Source organism: Hemicordylus capensis, chromosome 4 (assembly GCF_027244095.1).
Source record: "Hemicordylus capensis ecotype Gifberg chromosome 4, rHemCap1.1.pri, whole genome shotgun sequence".
Lineage (NCBI taxonomy): Eukaryota > Metazoa > Chordata > Lepidosauria > Squamata > Cordylidae > Hemicordylus > Hemicordylus capensis.
In genome coordinates, this window is record NC_069660.1 from 21,192,978 (window position 1) to 21,208,397 (window position 15,420).

The window sequence follows — 15,420 nt, forward strand, 5'->3', positions numbered from 1 at the left end:
AAATATTGGGGGACATCGGGGGTGATTCGGTTCAGCCCCAAATCACCCAAAATTGCTCATTTCAGGCACAGATCGTTCTGTGCCCAAAATTTTTTGCACATCCCTAGTTACCAGCAGATGTACCACTGTAATAACTTTAATGCCCATACTGCACCGTCCTGATATAGCTTCCTGGCAGAGATGGGTGTTAAACAAAACATGGTGTTAATCAGGTAGCAAGTGTGAAGTAGAGTTCTTGCCACTACCGACAGATGGCTGCAATGAAAACCACCTGCTTGTCTGGTGCCTATGCAGGGACGGGACTTCTATTTTGCTGCCCCAAGACTCCGGAATGTGCTCCCTGCTGAAATAAGAGCCTCCCCATCTCTGACAACTTTTTTAGAGTCTCTAAAGATGTATTTTAAACCCAAGCTTCTTAACTTGACGGTGGTTTTAAATTGTTTTAAGGTTTTCAAATTTGAAAAATAAACAAATACTTTTTTTAAAAAACCTGAAGATTTTGAAAATGAAAATGAATAGGGTTAGGAAAATGACTTTGGACTTTCTGAATGACCCCCATAATTAACTGGAAGACCTGATAGGCCAGTACTGAAAACCAGTGGCATCACAAAAAATATATTTAAAAGCATCCAACAAGGTATTGGTTTTTATAAGAGAGGTGCAATTTCCATCTCTCAGTGTAAAGTCAGGAAGATAAACCCTTTTTAGACCAGCTCTCTGTGTACCATCAATGCATGGGGAGAACAGAGTTGCACTATTGACCTTTCCCTCAAGTTCCACATGTTGATCAGGTCATCTGCACGGAGTCGATAGGTATACACACATGGGCTCTATTCATGAAAGATATCTGTCTACAGAGTCCACATGCATCCAACTTGATCAATGCATGGAGGATGCGGGCATGGAAGATGCAATCCCATTCCCTAGTTTCATGTGTTGGTCAGATGTGGATATGTTGCCTGAACAAGGCATACCTGAAGCATGAAGCATGAATATATGGAGTCTGGAACATGAGGGTCAGGGGCAAAATGACACCCTGCCAATGGGCTACTAGTAAGGTATCTAAATAATTCCCCTCTTTTTGGAATAAATAGAATAGGCAGCATTCAGACTAATGCTGCAGAATATTACAATATTTTGCATGGCCAATGATTTATGCCAAACCACACTTCCTGCTCCTGCTCCTGCTCCTGATGACCCCTGAAAATATGTCCCTGAGGGCTGCAGGGACCTTCATAGACATGCATTGGGGGCAGCAGAAATAGTTGAGTGCAATCTTCTAATGCAGGGATTGGCAACCTTTCAGAAGCAGGGTGCCAAGTCTTCAGGTGCAGCTTGAGGAGGGATACAACTTGAAGTGATGTTGGTGTCCCTGCCTTGCTAGCCCTGCTCCGCCCTGTGCATCAGTCAGTTAGTGACACTGCCCCACCCCCATGTCACTGACCTTGCTCCAGCCACTGGAGGCCCTGTCCTGATCGCTACCTCTCTTCTTCCTGGAGGCATTCATCTCTGTTCTCCAGGCAGCACTAACCATCACCAGCTAGTCTGTCTCTCTATCCTTCAGGCTGGATGCTACGATCCCCGCTGCCTGTCTCTGGTTGACATGTCACTGCTTCTGTAGCAGGCAGAGGACATCCAGGATCAGCAGTGGCAGTAGTTTCCCTGTCTATGCCAGCTGGCTGGTTCTCTCTTGCACACACATGTTCATTTTTTCAGTGTGTACTCATTCAAGTGAGAATGCCAGCCAGCCAGCGCAGCCAGGGAGACCTCCTTGGCCGATAATGGATGTCCTCTGCCTGCCACAGTAGGGATATTCGGTCTGATGGTCTGACAACAAACCGACACCCCGACACCCAGTTCATTTCATTATCAGACCAACCCGCCCCACCCCCCGCCGCCGCCATTCGGGGTCATGACCTGGCCACACAGAGGCTTGCTGGGCATGCGTGGCAACCTCCAAAATGACCACCGTGATGGGGGTGAGGCCTGGTATAGGCCGGACAGCATAATGGAGACTGGTGTGGGGAGGGGAACCTCCCTTGCAGCCTCAGAGAAGTCTCCCAGAGGGAGGGAGTACAAAAAACTCCTTTTTTAAAAAAAGGATTGCAAACCCTCCCTGAACTGAACTGAAGTGGGGGGTTTTAGGAGGTGCAGAACCAAACTGGCCCAGTCTAGACTGAACTAGGCCCACCGGTTTTGTGCACACCCCTATGCCTCAGCAAGCAGCAATACACCAGCTAGAGGCAGGCAGCTGGCAGCAGGCATTGTAGTGGCTGGTCTTCCTAGCAGTGTGAATGCCGCTCAGAATCTTTTTGTGTGCTGCTTTCAGCACCTGTGCCATAGCTGCCTGACCCCTGCACTAACATGCGAACCGTTTTAACTTGGATGTTGTCCAGTATCTCTACAGCTTATGCTTCAGCGAAGCAATTGAATAGTATAGACCTGGACACCTTGTGACTCACTGAGCCAAACAACTTTGGCTGGTAGCCTTCCAGATGCTTGGTAACCAGACAGGGAGCAAAAACAGGAAGGCTACTGAGTCTCTTATTGATTGCCATACATGGCAAGAGGGTTGCCATCGGCTTGGCAGATCACAAATTGTGCTGGCCTAGCATCACCTGAGAAATATACTTAATGTCCCTTTTTAATTCAAATGTATAAAATTACTGCAGTGAGGGAGGTTTTTTTGATGTGCTGTCACAGCAAGGAAAGACACATCACTCATGACTTTAGTGATGAGGATTTCTCAACATATTCCCAGTGATCACAAGCTCCATTCCCCCCACCCACCCACCCAGAAAAATGACTTTGCTTCAGCTGTCTTTGGCTCTCTCCTGGGATGAGTTCCATCATGGGCTTTTTGTTCTAGGAAAGAAGCAGAAACATCCATGGAAACGGCACCCTCAAAGCAGTGACTTGAAAATACATATATAGGCAGTGCAGCTTTAACCGATAAGTATCAGTATTCCAGAAAATAAAAACATTTTTCATCTAAACCAGAATTCAGAATCAGATCTGACCTCTGCATGTTCGGATTTGCCAAGCTGGACACATCCTGCCAGTGGTCTTTGGGGAGGGGGCCATAGCTCATTGGTGGAGCATCTGCTTTGCGTGCAAAAGGTCCCAGGCATCTCCGGGTAGTGCTGGGAAAGACTCCTGCCTGAAACCTTGGAGAAGCTGCAGACAGTCAGTGTAAACAATACTGAGATGGATGGACCAAGGCAGCTTCCTATGTTTGTATGGCTTCTAAGTCTTGCTGAAGGATTTTGTGTGACCTCACACACAGGGTGGCTGACATCTTCTTTAATGTTGCATGTGTGCAGCTAAAAAAGGCACACTTGCAGTGTTAACACTGCTTCTAAAGTGCTGGATCTCACATGGAGGGGTTATTTTCATTTTTTTCTCCTTCACCTGGAAGCACTCTGCACCACCCAGCACTATGACCCTAAGGGTCACACAGCCCTCAGGGACATAATTGTGTGCTGCTCAGAGTCCTTTTGGGGGGAAGAGAAGATCAGCTAAAATCAAGCCCCCACATTCAAGCCCCCCCTGCACTTCAGAAATGGAGCAGCTATCACTGTGCACATGCCTTTTTTGGCTGAATGTGTGCAGAGTTAGGGTTTCAGCTAGTATCTGTAGACTGTCCTTTGTAGCTCCTTTTCTCTCAATCAGGGCTCCCTTTGCTTCCCTCAAATGCAACTACCTTCATTTTTCTTGTTGAAGCTGTGACAGAAGGACTAAATTATTGCTGATAGGGTAGTGAGGAAGGGCCATTTCCTTACCGTTTTTTAAAGGGAGAATGCATTAAGGTTGGTCACCTTAAGTGAGCAAACTTAAGTGCAGCGGGGAAATGCTTGACTAAGAAGCAGAAGGTTGCCGGTTTGAATCCCCACTGGTACTATATCAGGCAGCAGCACTATAGGAAGATGCTGAAAGGCATCATCTCGTACTGCAGGGGAGGAGGCAATGGTAAACCCCTCCTGTATTCTACCAAAGAAAACCACAGGGCTCTGTGGGCGTCAGGAGTTGAAATCGATTTGATGGCCCACTGTACCTTTACCTTACACTAAGGTTGTTCACATGACATGAACTGCTTGGAGAGAATCCCTCCAACCCAAGCAGCGAGTGTCATCTGGGAGAACAGGAGGTCTCTCCACCCAGCTGCTACAGCCCCTGGTAGCCCAGATCTTCTACCTGGGCAAAAAGTGAGGTAGGACAGAAAACAAGTCTGTCCTGCCTCACTTTTAGATTGTGTGAAGCACCTGGTCTCTGAAAGTGACTGCTGCAAGCAGCAGCCATAGAGCCCTGACTGCAGCACAGCCAGAGAGAGGAGTGGTTGCCTCTATGCTGCCCTTGCCATGCATTGTGGGATGTGGGAGGATTTCCTCCTCCCGGTCCCATTTTGGGTGACTGCCACCACATCAGTTACATGCAAATAGCACCACCTTGAGGGAACCAGGATTGTGTGGGAGAAGATAGGTAGGCTCCTGTTTTCCCCCTCTCCAGCCCCAACAGAATTGGATGTGCGAACGACCTTACTGGACCGGGTCTCACGATCAGTGAGGCCCAGTTTCTCCTGGTGAGCAGGAAGAGCAAGCTAAGCCCGGTCTCCCCACTCACGAGCGGGCAGGGAGCCCTGGGAGGTCGGATCAGCCGGCCACACGATGGCCGGGTCCGAGACGGAACTGGCGGGGGGTGGGGGGAGTGTGGGTTACCTGCTCAAGAACCGCCGGGCTCAGCTGCAAGCCCCGTGGTTCTTACGGTCACCAAAAATCGGGCTAGCCTCTGTTAGCCCGATTTTTGCTGATCGTGAGAAGCACCCCATTGTTTGGTGATTGCCATCACTGTAATGCACTAAATCTATGAATCTCAAAGGCATCTGTCTAGCTCAAGGGTTCTTAACCTTGGATCCCCTCAGAGGTTATTGGACTACATCTCCCTAGCCACAATGGCCACAGTGACTGGGGATGATGGGAGTTGCAGTCCAACAAGACCTGGGGGACCAAAGTTTGACAACTGCTGGTCTAGCTACTTCAGGAAATTTAATGCTGGTTAGACAGAGGCTTCGACTGATCTACCAAGACAATTCATATCTTTCTAGCTGGATAGCAAATGCAGGTATTTGACACTACTTTACCTTAACTGTCATGGTATCCCCCAAAGAATTCTAGAAACTATATTTTTCTCAGAGCTTCCTAGCTGAGGACAATAAAAGTTGAATAGGATTGGATTGGTGTGTATTTGCAATGTAGACACAGAGGAACAATGGCAGAGTTGAAATTAACAGGGCTTAAGTTAGTCATAAGTTAGTCATGAGTAGTTGATTCCAGTGGTCCTTAGTCATGACTAACTAGTGTGGATCTTGTTCTGCAAGTCTAGACTGCAATCTGGTTGTCACTGGACTTTCCAAATTATTATTATTAGTAGTAGTAGTGGTGGTGGTGGTGGTAGTAGTAGTACATTTTATACCCCACTCTTCCTCCAAGGAGACCAGAGCAGTGTACTACATACTTAAGTTTCTCCTCACAACAACCCAGTGAAGTAGGTTAGGCTGAGAAAAAAATTACTGATCCAGAGTCACCCAGCAGGTATCATGGCTGTATGGGGATTTGAACTCGGGTCTCCACAGTCCTAGTCCAGCACTCTTAACCACTACACCACGCTGGTATCTGCATAGATTTGGCAATGTGAATCTGCATAACCAGCTCCAGTACCTGTCAGTTGACGAAGGGTGTGTGTGTGTGCTTTTCTCTAGAACTGGAGTCCATGATGAGAAAGGCATGAAGAGGATGCTGGGAAGATGTGAAGGAGACACAAGGAAGCATCCTTGCACCTCACCCCAAAATAACGTAGGAAGAGTCCTACTGGATCAGACCAAGGGTCCATCTTGTCTAGCACTGTGTATCCTACACTGGAGAGCCAGATGCTTCTGGGCATATAGGCAGCAGCCCTTCAACGCTGTTTGCACCCCAGGAACTGGTATTCTGAACATGGCGGTTCCATGTAGCCAACAAGAGAAGTAGCCTCATGGATAGGCCTTTCCTCCACAAATTTGTCCAAACCCCTCTTAAAGCCAACTAATCTAGTGGTCATCACCACATCTTGTGGCAGCAAATTCCACACATTGTATGAAGCACTCTTTTTCTTGCTGACATACTGTACAATGTATGGAAATAATAGATAGAAATGGCAACTGCGCTACTGCATTTCTTGCAAGAGTGGTCTCATGCAACTGCACACATGTTCCATTGCAAGGCAGACAGAACTTTGCGCAGTATGTCAGCCACCATCTATTGTCCGTAATTTCACTGTGTGATGCCAAGTTCTAGCATTATAAGAAAGAGAGACAAATATCCTCTCTGTCCACTTTTATCATACTATAAATACTTTTCTAAACTTTGAGCAGGTCCTTCCCATTCCCAGTGCTTTTTTTCTAAGCTAAAAAGCTTCAAATGCTTTAATCTTCCCCTGCAAAAAGGTCTTGTAGGTGCTTCAACCTCTTTCTAATTTTGGTTGCCCTTTTCTGCACCTTTTTTATAACATCCTTTTCATATCCCCCAGTCATAACTGTACTGTATGCAGGAAACCTGGAAAGACGACTAGGTTTCTAAAGAGGGTTCTAACCCATTCTTCTCCCTGATATGTAAGGTTTCCAATTACAGGGAGATTCCAACATAGGGAGGTCACCTAATGGCACAGCAGGGAAGTAACCTGCCTAGAGAGTAGGAGGCTGTTGGTTCGAATCCCCGCTGGTGTATTTCTCAGAATATGGGAAACTCCTTTATCAGGCAGCAGCGATATAGGAAGGTACTGAAAGGGATTATCTCATACTGCAGGGGAGATGGCAATGGTAAACCCCACCGGTCTTCTACCAAGAAAACCACATGGCTCTGTGGTCGCCAGGAGTCAATACCGACTCAACAGCACAACCTTTCCTTTTACCTTTCCAACATAGGGGGGCTTTCAAAAAACTACTACTACTTATACTATTACTAATTGTTGTTGTTGTTAACACAGTCGGACAATAACAGGTGTTATTGACTGGTTTGTTTTATCCAGACATCAAGTCCTTCCCAAGGACCTGAGATGGCTGAATTTTATTATCAATCTTGTTGCTGTTATTATTATAGATATCGTCGCAGAATATAGGCTGTTCCCAGTAAAGTTGCTTTTTGTAATTGGCTGATGGTGATTTCTGTGGCCCCTATGGTGTTGAGCTGCTCTTCAAGTTGTTTTGGAATTGCACTAGGGCACCAGTTACCACTGGGATTATTTTGGTCTTTTTCTGCCACAGCCTTTCAATTTCAATTTGTAGATCTTTGTATTTGGTGATTTTTTTTCTCTCTTTCTTTTTCTTCTATTCTGCTATCCCATGGTATTGCTATGTCAATTATTTTAACTTGTTTTTCTTTCTTCTCGACCACAGTTATATCTGGTGTATTGTGTGGCAGATGTTTGCCTGTTTGTAGTCGGAAGTCCCATAATATTTTTGCATCTTCATTTTCTACATTTTTTTCAATTTTATGGTCCCACCAATCTTTGGTTATAGACAGCTTGTGTTTTTTGCAGATGTTCCAGTGTACATCCCTGCTACTTTGTCATGCCTTTGTTTGTAGTCAGTCTGTGCGATCTTTTTACAACAGCTGATTAGGTTGTCCACGGTTTCATCTGCTTCTTTACAAAGGCGGCATTTGCTGTTTGTTGTGGATTTTTCTACTTTTGCTCTTATTGCATTTGTTCTTAGTGCCTGTTCTTGTGCAGACAGTATTAAACTCTTTGTTTCTTTCTTCAAGTTGCCATTCTTAAGCCATTGCCAGGTCTTGCTGATGTCTGATTTTCCACTTATATTGTGCAAATATTGACCATGCAGGGGCTTATTTTTCCATTTTTCTGCTCGGTTCTTGACTTGTTCTTTCTTGTAGGCCTGCTTTGTTTCATTGGTGTTGAATAGTTTATCATTCTTGACCATTTGAAGTGCATCTTCTTCACTGTCCTTGATATATTCTTCAAGGCCTCTTTTCTCCTCCTCTACTGTTTGATGGACTTGCAGCATTCCTCTTCCACCTGAGCTGCGAGGGAGGTATAGCCTATCTACATCACTGCGGGGGTGCAGAGCATTATTATTATTATTATTATTATTATTATTATTATTATTAATTCTTCATGTGCTTTTTGAGGTGGTGCAGTAATATGGAGGACTGTACCACTTACATCCCTGAATCTTTGAACAAACTCTTCCTTTATTAGGCCACAATCATCCTGATGGCGTTTATAAGCCTACAGATTCCACTCTACAGGGTAGAAGATGTCAATGCAAGTGTTAATTATATTTTTATACTGAAATGCAAACTTTCAGCTTGTGAAGAACATGGGTGTCCTTACAAGAAGTGGTAATGAAAAATTAAAAACAGCCAGTGTTCTCAAATCAATTTTCACATTTGAGAACTATAAAGCCCCATTCCTTCCTTCCCTCTCCCCACCCCCTTTTGTCAGCTTTACGCTTGTCTTGTCAAAAAGCGTGTCACTTAATAATTTGCAGTGTTTCTTTCAAGCCATGGGGAGGGCAGCTAGGAGAGAGAGGGAAATGAGAGAGAAACCCAAATGAAAAACCCAAAGCTGTATTAAGCTGTGTGGGTCGGGGGAATTGCAGAGAATATGTATCTTTTTATTTCACGAGCCACAGGGAGAATTGCAAAGAAGATTCACCCTATAATTGTGTGGATATTATCCTTCTGTGGCTATTAATGGCAGTTGTTTGCAGAGCGTTCACTCCTTATAATTTTCACAGCTTGTTTGTGTCATAAATGAGACACAAATCCGGTGGCAGATGAATACCCTGGAGGTACCATATTTATCATAATATCAGACGCGTCTCTCCAGAAATGCTAAGAGAAGAGCATTTGTGTTTATTTATTTATTGGCTCCAATGTAGAATTCCATACGGTCTTCTAACCAAGTTCATTAAAACTAATGGGCAATACTAAGTTAAAAACTTGCTGACTGCAGACTTGGAGTCTTAGACTCCCCCCTCCCTTTCCAATTTCTTCTAAGGCATTCATTTCTAATTCCTTTAAAAAAACTACTGACTTCATATTTTTAAGCTTCTCCAAACTCGCTCTCAGATCCCAGGGGGGCCTAGCCCTCTTTCCAAACCCTGGCAGTACATTTACTTTCTTCTGAGTTAACTACTAGACCTAATTAAACAGCACTGTCTCATCTGAGTGGATGATATTCTTACAGTCTGAATACAAATTAAAATTCCAATTCTGTTAACATTCAGGTCAGTTAATCAGAATAAACCTCTTTTGGAGGGGGGGAAACCTTCTAAAAGACTAAAGTAATTTCAAAGTCAGTCATACTCATAACTTGTTTCTAAGAAGGTAGGTTGTAATATCCTCTGGTGTACTAGATTTTAAAGAAAGAAAACAAGAAAGAAAATTGAAGCTTATGCCAGCTCATAGCCAGAAATGGAGCAGAAGTTGGTCACAAAGATGTCTGAGAGATGTGTGTATGTCCCATGTTAATGAGCACTGAAACAACCATGAGATGGAAGATCTCTGATTGGATCATCTGACTTTTTAAAAAAATGTTGAGGTTGCAGTGTAGGGCTCCAGTTTTGTTCAAATAAGCAGTGATGGGAGAGAGGGTATTCAGGCCTTTCCACCTGTGCTGTTTTCCCAATTTAAAAAAATCCCCCACCACACATACTCACTGAACCTGCTATTAACTCTACTGGGGGGAAACATGGACATGTATGACACAGGTACAGCAACAAAAAATCCAAATACATGATTCTCTGTCGGTTTCTCTCTCTGGCCACCTTTGGACATAATGCTGAACTGCAGGTCCAATGGACTCACATTTCCATGCCCCCTCCTGCCCACTCTCCCATCCGCATTTGGACATACCGGAGAGAATCCTCTCTGTAGTCAGCAAGACTGCAGAAAGGCAGGCGAGCTGGCTGTGAGGGCTTCCTTCTTTCCAATAGCAGCCGGAGGAAGGGAGGAAGCTCCTCCCTCAACTCCGGTTGGAGAATGCAAACCAAAGGTACAATTCTCTGTTCAGGGAGGGAAACCGTGGGTCAATTTTTTGCTTGAATTGTGGATGCCAGCATTCAGACGTGCAGTCTGCAAAACCGGAGGTGGAGGGTCCTCCAATTTTGTGTTACATTCAAATGTGGCCTTTGTCTGTCTAACTGCAACTTCTCATTATTGCCAGCAACTATGCTTCTCAGGAAAATGTCGCAGACTGGAAGCATGTGCTCCTGGAGGGCGTGTTGTGCAAACCTGTCCAAGTATGGTAACAGAGCCATCTGTTCAACATTCTATCAACTTTCTCTTGGAACCAATATTTGAAGTTGGGCGGAGAATGTTGATAGAATGTCAGGTGGATGGCTCAGGAATGGGACTTTGTAAACTGAGAGTTCTAATGGGCCTTTTGACTGCTGCTAAAATGATAATTGCAAGACACTGAAAGGACTCGGAATCTCTCTGTAACTGAATGGTGAAAAACGGTTTGGCAGGTGGTTCAAATGATGAAAATAACATAATTCATAAGATTGAAAGAAGGGAGGCAAATAAGACCATCTTTTTGTAATCAGTGGTGCCCACTTTTGGAATTTTGGAAGATAACATTTGATATGAATTTTAATGTTTATACTAAGCTGGTATTATGAATGTGGTAATTTTCATATGGCTATGTGGATATGATTGTTTAGAAAACATGTTGTATCACAAATTTTGTATTTTGTATTGAATTTAAAAAAAAATTAAAGAGGGGGCGGGGAAAGGGGAACGGGACTTTGGTGGGTTTATACAACACGCCTGGGAGTGCATGCTTCCGGCTCCTGACATTTTCCCAGGCAGTCGACTCACTGGTGTTGTGTGAAGCCACTCTGTTCAGCTATCTTCCCATATATCTATTTACCTGTCTACACATTGATTGTTGATCAACATAAATGATGTATAGGGGCAAACTGTTTCAGCTTCTGCCTTCTTCAATTGTATGTTAGCATAGCTAATAGACCTAATTTATTTAAAGTGATTTAATTAAAATGTCATACATTAAAATTTCAACTTAATATGTAAATGTGCATGGATGTATAAGTGTGTATGCAAATAGATAGTTTTTAAAAAAACAAAACAGGCCATTTGCTTGTTGGCCATTCCAGTGCCTTTGGCCAAAACCATGGGAAATAGGAACAAGTTTACTTCCTATTGAGTAATTGGGTAGAATTCTGTCCATAGGTTTTCCCTTATATCTATGTGTCAATTATTTTATTATAGGACACTCTCAATGTATATATTTTCACAGTTATGATGTGGAAATATGATGTGTTTTTTATGGCCTACATAACAAAACATAACAAAAATAGTATATTACAGTAAAACAATTTGATAATGAAATAGCAATAAAAACTAGCAGCAATAAAGCATCAGTTAAAATCCCTGGGAAAATTAAAGGATCGTTCCTTAGAGTTGAAAGGACCACAAAGTAGGTGCCAGATAAGCCTCCCTGAGGAGAGACTTCTATAAACAGGGTGCCACAGCGAAGCAGGCCCTTCTCTCTGGCTGCCACCCCACTCACTTCTGAGGAGAAACATCAGTGAGTCTTTCAGTGCATGGACAGGCTGTTGTGGAGTTACGGAGGCAAAACAAATTGAGATTAAAGACCCTGGAATTAAAGACCTAAGCAGAACTGAAAATATTCTGGGGTTGGTGGGATGCACAGAGCTCAGATCGACACCACATCTTCCCCTCCCTCATAATGGAGGAATCAACAGCAACATGAAGAAACCATGTGTGCAGTCACTAGGTTTTATATTCCTGTGCATCCCTCCCCTTGCCACTCTGGATCTGAGCTTGCTGTGTGCAAGAAGCCATATAATATTCTTTAACACTTTGGCAAGAATGTTTCCGAGAGCAGGACTGGAAAGTTTCTGTTATCAGATTCCCCCCCTACTCTCTCTTTTCCCTTCTCCTTCCATATTAGCCATGGTTGGCTGTGGGGATTTGAAAAAGAAATGAGTGAATGAGACCCAAATGGCCAAACAGATCACTGCTTGCTTGTGAAAACTGAATTGAGCAAAAGGGGCTTTGTTTATCCTTTCCCCAATCACCCTGAAACAAATGCACACCCCATCAAAAACTATCCCCCATGTGCTTGTCAGAAGATGAGCTGGGTAATGACTTGTTTCTAAGCCCCAGAACCCCTCTTTAATTTTACTATTAGCACTCCAAGGGGGGGGGGGGGCAGTTCATTGGGTTCCATTGCATCAGAATAACGAGTCATACCACCTAGCCTTATCCTAAGTTTGTCCTTTCCTAGTCATCCCTGAAATAGCAAAAGGGAAAGCCAGCAGACTTTTGCTACATTGTTGCTACAATTTAATTACCCAACCTTCAGGCCAGGCTGGCAGGGAAGCAGCATTCTCTTATTTGTTTTTCTAAATAAACACATAACATGATGGATACACTGTCAGGAGAAATCAAATCGCAAGGGATATAACTTCAAGGAAATAACTTTTAGCCTTCCCGCAGGATCTCCCTTCAGAATTCCTCGCAGAAGTATAAAAAATTTAAACAGTTTGTGGGTACGGCGAGACATACTGTGAATAATTACATTTCACTCCATTCTTGTCATTTCAGGAGATCCCCAAAGTATTATGAAGTCTTACGAAAAAAAACACATCACAATTCACAGGGAAAAGGTAAGGCACGGATCTTAAGCTCATGTCTGCAGTGGCAAATCTTGGTTACAATCCTTCAAGTGCTGTTGCATGCCATACGACGCTTCTTCTAATGGCCAGAAACTGGGAACTTCGGGAGCTGTGTGTACTCCCAATTTATGATTGTATACAAGTAAAATCCTGGGCAGGAGAAAGGGGTATGAGCATGTGGGAGCCTTGCACTGGGTAGGACAGTGCCATCTTACCCAGTATCTGTACTCAGCTGTTTAATGAGGTCGGAGAAAAAGCCATCCTACCCAGTGCGAGGCTTCCATCTGATCACTCCCCCCTCTTCCTACCTAGGTTTTTATCTGCACATGGTGAAACTCATCCAGCAGAGCTTTCCAAAGCCAAGGGGCCACAACCATAAAGGCCCTGTCTCTGGTCCCCACAAAAGGAGAGAAGAGCTGTTCTTGTGGTAGCAAGCATGACCTGCCCTCTTAGCTAAGCAGGGTCTGCCCTGGTTGCATATGAATGGGAGACTAGAAGTGTGAACACTATGAGATATTCCCTACAGGGGATGGAGCTGCTCTGGGAAGAGCAGAAGGTTTCAACTTCCCTCCCTGGCCTTATCCAAGGTAGGGCTGAGAGAGATTTCTGCCTGCAACCTTGGAGAAGCCACTGACAGTCTGTGAAGCAAGCATGACTTATACCCTTAGCTAAGCAGGGTCTGCCCTGGCTGCATATGAATGGGAGACTTGAAGTGTGAGCACTGTAAGATATTCCCCTCAGGGGATGGATGGGAAGAGCAAAAGGTTCCAAGTTCCCTCCCTGAGGGAAAAGTTCCAAGTTCCCTCCCTGATATCTGAGCAAGATATCTATCCCTGAGCAAGATAGACCAATGGTCTATCTTGGTATATGGCAGCTTCCTGTGTCCCTATGTCCCTAAAACGAATCTCAAGGTCTGTGAGCGAGGCCTGAGGCATAGAACAGAAGGCCCTGGCAGGTTCATACTGGCAGATGCAATCTAACAGATACCCCACCCCCAAGCTGGGTATGCTTTGTCCTACCCATTCCTCCCTTGGTATGTTTGTCTGCTCCCTTCTCCCGACACAGGTCTATGCAAAGGGGGACCCTGTGGGGACCTGCCACCCTTTGGGGATATGCCAAAACCCTCCATGAAGATTTAGCTTCTTCTTTTTAAGTAAGTCTCTGGTCCTTTTACTTTTGAAAATGTAAAGAAAAGCATGCAGACAATATTTCAAGCCAACTGTTCACGAAGACGTTATGCAATTAAATAATTTTAATAAACAAATTTGTCTACCCGTTGTTGTGTTCTGCAGTGCTTCCTTGTTCCCTTGGGCCCTGTTATCACACAAATGTCTGGCCGTGGGCCGATTCTAATGTGCAGCATACCTGGAGTTCTGTTTGCTGGAACAGGTGTGAGAGAGGGAGGCTGATTAAAAGGCCAGGAAAAGTAGGGGCAGAAGCAAAAGCATCTGTTGTGTTGCTAGAGTACACACAGATCTCTGGGTTGCAGTCTGGCAACCCTGACAGAGTGCTATTTCAATATTACTTATTTTAAGGTTTTGTGTTTTTTTTAAAGGTGTCATAGATCTATTTTTAGATTTATATTTAGCAGTTCAATTCAATTCTGCTTTAACCTGTCCTGGTTCTTTGGCATGGGGAAGGATGTGAGGGGCACCCCTAAAACAAATGTGAAATTTGTCTGCAGAGAATCTGCAGGAGATCTTTGACATGGTGAAAGCTAATATTTTTTAAAAGTGAGGCTCCTAAATTTGGCTGGGTAAGGAATAAACATGATTCAGAATGAAAAGCTACTTTTAGACATTCAGCCTGATGTCTAGCCACAACATAATTAAGGTCCTTAAAGCTTCCTTGGCTTTCCAGAAGAGTGGCATTTACTCTAAAATAATCACAACTACAGTAGAAAATAATAACAATGAACTGTCACAGGAGCAAAGCAAGAGCAGTAATAGGCCTCCTAAAGAGGGAAAGAGAAAAAGGAACATGTGCTCCTAGACAGAATTCAGCTTGCCAATGTAGTAAGGCATGGGGATGAATCCTCTGGAACTGATTGGCTGAGCTTCCCTGATGTCACAGGGACAGACTACATATTATGCTGAAACACAAGGCTTGTTCTCACAGCCAAAACTGGGTAAGAGAAGCATCCGACCAGGCTCCAAGCCCTGTGCATGCTCCCAAGAAACGGTAGCAGGTCACCAAAAATCAAAGGAGGAAAATCATGTGCTAGCCTCGATCTGCTTAGGGTGGTGCTGGTTGTGCTTTTCCTCCATCCTCAGTGCCATGCTAGGTATGTGACCTACCCAGATCACAGCTAGCACACCAACACTTCCTCCTCCTCGTACCTTGATTTCTTCCCCCCGACACACAACTTTTTCTCAGAAATGTGCATGGGGCTTGGAGCCTGGCTGGACACGTCTCCTACTCAACTTCTGGTCATGAGCAGTGGTGGCTGGTGTGGGTGCCACCGGTGGGGGGAGGGCGGCAGGAGGTACCTTCAAGTGTAAATTAGTAGGTGCTTACCTCCCATACCACTGCACCTGGAAGCTCTTAAGAGCAGTTGTGCACCGCCCAGCACCCACTGCGGCAGAGGTTAGATTCGGCCACTCTGCTGGCCTCTGTATACGAGTGGAGGCCATTTGCTGGCCTTGCAAATGGCCTCCGCCAGCTGAGTGGCAGACCCTGAGTGGCAGGGCTTTCAGGTGTGG

General features: G+C 44.6%; 1 long non-coding RNA gene across 5 annotated transcripts in view; it reads right to left on the reverse strand.

Moving 5' to 3' along the window:
- Positions 1–2,802: 2,802 nt before the first annotated feature.
- Positions 2,803–15,420, reverse strand: part of LOC128323329 (uncharacterized) — a 130,291-nt gene continuing 117,673 nt past the window's right edge. For 2 of the 5 annotated variants that reach the window (XR_008306207.1, XR_008306206.1), the window contains 2 exons: positions 13,992–14,098; positions 2,805–2,865 (listed from right to left, as the gene is read on the reverse strand). This is a non-coding gene — a long non-coding RNA (uncharacterized LOC128323329). Of the gene's footprint in view, positions 2,866–13,991; positions 14,099–15,420 lie in introns of all 5 variants that reach the window. The other 3 variants (XR_008306208.1, XR_008306211.1, XR_008306209.1) reach the window with 3 other exon arrangements.